General features: G+C 41.4%; 1 protein-coding gene across 1 annotated transcript in view; it reads left to right on the top strand.

Moving 5' to 3' along the window:
- Positions 1-4,192, top strand: part of lrp5 (low density lipoprotein receptor-related protein 5) — a 398,826-nt gene that overhangs the window by 30,228 nt on the left and 364,406 nt on the right. The gene's annotated exons all lie outside the window — the stretch shown is intronic.

Genomic DNA, 4,192 nt, shown 5'->3' with positions numbered 1-4,192 from the left:
TATCTATCTATCTATCTATCTATCTATCTATCTATCTATCTATCTATATAGATATATATATATATTATTTTTGTTGTCTGATACAAAGTTTGCATCATTGCTCTGCCTCAGCAACACTAATTAGAACAAGCAAAAAACAAAAACTTTTTATAGTGCTAAACAGTTTTTGTTGAAAACTTGTTATTTGAACGAGTGCAGATTTTTTTCTTTAATTAGGTGAACAGAGGCCAAATATCTGTGGAAAAACAAAAACACACACACACACACACACCCCCCCCACCACCACCACACACACACATTCTATCCCCTTTATACACCATACTGATAGAACACTAACAGATTTAGAGGTGAAAATGAGAGCATCTGCTATTAGATCACACACACGCACGCACACACACATAGTCTGAGCTGGTCTTTGTTCAATCAGGTGGTAAAAGCTCAGTGTGCATCCTTCTTGTCCTGCCTTCCTTCTTCTCTAGCTTTCTGTTTTTCTTTCCTTCTTTCTTGACAATGGGTAATCTGTCGTCTTCTTTGTCTCCTTTCTGAGAACTGTCAGGGTGAATATTCACCTTGGCTACTGAAGCGGACAGATGACACCTTTTAAAGCTGTGATGTGTGCGTGCACCTGTGTCACATTTTTCATACAGTGCAAATTTCATTTTTAAAGGTCTGGGGAGATGGTCGTTTACACTTCATTAGCTGCGTATGTGCCCGTGTGTGTGCATGTATCAATCTGTACATGCTTCTGTGTGTGTCAACACCAGGCTTTCATAAACTTTATGAAAATGACTGAAAACACTATCACCAACAGTTAACAAGAGATAGTTGAAGTATTTGACTTTGTAAACCATCCATCATCTTTACCTGCTTCTTCCATTTCGGGTCGTGGGGGTCACTGGTGCCTATGTCCAGCAGACACTGTGCGAGAGGCGGGGAACACCCAGGACAGTTTGCAAGTCCATCTCAGGGACACTTTGTAAACCAAAACCAAACTAAACAAATAAAAAAAAAACAAGAAAAAGACTTGAATCTGAACTAGCGATAGCTCTAGGCCTTGAGTCTAGGACACTTGATGCATGTCGTTTCCAGCACCCTGTCAACTTAGAGTATCACAGACTTGTGGCATGATAAGGGGTATTTATGAGGTGAGGCCCAAAGACTCAGGGCTTTCTGTACCAGTGTGTATGAATTTACGTTAACACACAGACACAGACACAGACACACACACATGACTTTTATTCAAGCTAGTTAGCTAGATACTTTAGGGGCAAGAGGTCATGTTTATACCTTTTATTTTATACCTTTGTTCAAGCGCCGCTTATGTAACTGTGTTTCTGAGTAGCAGGGCATTAACGCAAAAATGGTATTCTGATACTAGTTACCATTGTATAAAATATACCACCAATCTAATGTTAACATAGCTCATCCATTAGCATTCAGACAAAGGAAAAATACAAGTTAACTTACCTTTCACTTCTTATAGCACTGTTGCTATCCATACTTTCTGTGCTCTCTTTAATTCATCCTTTGGCTAAGGTGACAAAAAAGAAGGGGGGGGCGGGGGAGTAACTCTGCAGTCGGAAGATGGTGCAATCACTTGTGTCATAAGATGGTACTGGTAAACCCAATGGTGCAGGCAGGCAGTCAAGAACTCAGGATTAATATTAAATACTTTATTTACAAGTTTATTTACAAGATGTTTATTTACAAAATCAAAAGTCTGGCAAGAGAGCAAAACTTACATGAAACATCTTGGAACACAACCTGTGAAGAATCACAGGTGCCAAGGACAGAGGCTGAGGACCAGGGGGATGAAAGACATAAACACACCACAAGATGGAGCCAGACATCAGGAAACACAAACCCTATGACTTGCACTGGGAAGTTAAAGATTTATCTGATTTAACAGTATTTTCTGCAGCATTTAGACTTAAATGTGCTTGCCTAAAATTGGAGAGTGGATAACCTCACTTTGACTGACATGATCTTCATGATTTAGATGATCTTTCTGATCATTTTATAACTTCACTGCAAACTTCACTTGATAAAACTGCTTCGCTGAAAAATAAATTGATCAGTCAGAGGAAGCTGGATCCTTGGTTCAATTCTGAGTTACATACTTTAAAACAGGCATCTAGAAAACTGGAAAGAAAATGGCGCTCCACTAATATGGAACAATTTTATTGAACTTGAATAGATAAAAACAAAAACGGTTAAATCATGTCATCTGGACCAGTTTCTTTAAGGGAGAAACATTTCGTCTTCCACCCGGAAGACTTCATCTGTCTTCTAGTATGCTAACATATCAGGAAGCTCTCTGTAAAGCCAAACTATAAGCCAAAGTTGAAGAGCTGCCACAGCAAAAGCACAGTCTCCTCTGAGCTTATACTTTGTCTTTGGCACACTCAGGAGCAACGGAGCCAGATTCATTTTTGAGGTGGGGGGGCCGTGGGGGTCTTACTTCACCTTGCACTCTCTATTCATATGCATCTTGAATGTCAGGCACACATGTTCAATTTTGCCACAATGTGTGGTAAAATTGACTGGGCTTTGGATCAGGTTTTGGTCCCAAGTCCAGACCAGGGGATCCCACCTGAGACAGTCCTTAACCAGGAAACATAAACCCAACAGGTAACTTTCCTAAGCCAGTGAACTTTCTTGCTGATAAACACACATGCATACAACCCGCAAGTTTTTGTTGCATGTGTACACGCATGTGCACACGCACGTGCACACACACACTCATGCATGCAGCTCTCACCTGCTCCACAGGCTCCACTCTGGATGAAGATAATGGGCGGCTGCTGCAGTTTGGAGGCCCGGTTACTGACCCGCTTCAGCTTGCAGATGTTCCAGTAGGAGACCCCGTCGCTGCTGCAGACCAGTTCCGAGCTGCTGCATGTACACACGCTGGCCCTCTTCTTGACTGTGGCAGATGCCACCCAGCACACACTCGATCCCTTCGGCACAGTCCGGCTCCTCTGAGCCATCGCACGGCTCGCCCTCTCTAGACATGCAGTGGTACAGCACGTCCCTGGCCAGGCAGTCTGCCTGGACCTTGAGGCACCGGGACCGGTCGCAGGTCTTCGGACAGCTGAGGGCAAAACGCCGGACCACACCTGCATGCTGGCCAGTAGCCAGGACTGTTGCGCACAGGAGGAACCCAGGTTGCATGATGATGGGACGGAAACACAACAGGATCAAACCAACTGGACTCTAGGTCTCTGAGAGTCTGCTTTCAAAGTGGATGGGGGTCGGAGGACAGGCACTGGTGGGACTAACCAAACTTTGAGAAATTTTTTGCTGCTGCAAGGTGGCCCACAGGTAAACATTTGAGCCAGATGTGACACAAATATATAATTCTTATTTAATTTTGAGGCTGATTTGGTCCAGAATGGCCACCTGGTCCCCCCGTTCCAGCGCCACTGCTTGGAAGTTGCTGATCACATGACCTAAGGGATCAAGAGCAGTGCTTAATTTGAGCCAGATCCTGCTGGAACAAAATCCAGGAACTCTTTTTTTGACAGGGTGCATTTCGGTACTCTCAGGCTTACTAATAATAAAGTTATGAAAAAATATAACTGCCTTGATTAAATAAAACTTATATGTGAACTGATTTGGGGAGCCAAGCTTGAGCCATGTAGCTCCCCTCTGCTGTTGAGACAATAAATAAATAACTCAGACACCTCCTCAGCTGCTGTTCTTATGACGCTCTGGATACTTGTCACCAATAGCACATATGCTACAAAGAATATAAACACAAAGCTAAAGTGATACCTGACCCCTCTTTTCCTCTTTCACATTGACAATTTTTTTCTGTTTTATTGATGAGTTTGTCAAAGCACAGTTTTCATGTTTTTTTTAATTTTTTTGTAAACACAGAAGTAATGTTTAATACATTTTAGGACTCTTTGCTGATAAAATACATTTTATATCATTAAACAACTTGTCAGGTTCTTGAGAGCATGCATGGTGAAATAAAAGTACAGACAACTTGTTGAAGTTCAGTTTTTTGATCAAAAAGTTGGTAAAGGACCTCATGTTGACTTGTCATAATAAATTATTTGTTTTGTAATCAATCTTAATTTGGTCAAGTGTCTAGATTTTTGAATCGTGCTGTTTTTCTATAGTAAGAAATATTTGGTTATATATATATGTATATATATATATATATATATATATATATATATAT

This window comes from Nematolebias whitei, chromosome 10 (genome assembly GCF_014905685.2).
Source record: "Nematolebias whitei isolate Nwh7 chromosome 10, NemWhi1, whole genome shotgun sequence".
NCBI lineage: Eukaryota > Metazoa > Chordata > Actinopteri > Cyprinodontiformes > Rivulidae > Nematolebias > Nematolebias whitei.
The sequence above is the reverse complement of the archived record's forward strand: the minus strand, read 5'-3'. Positions and strand labels throughout refer to the sequence as shown.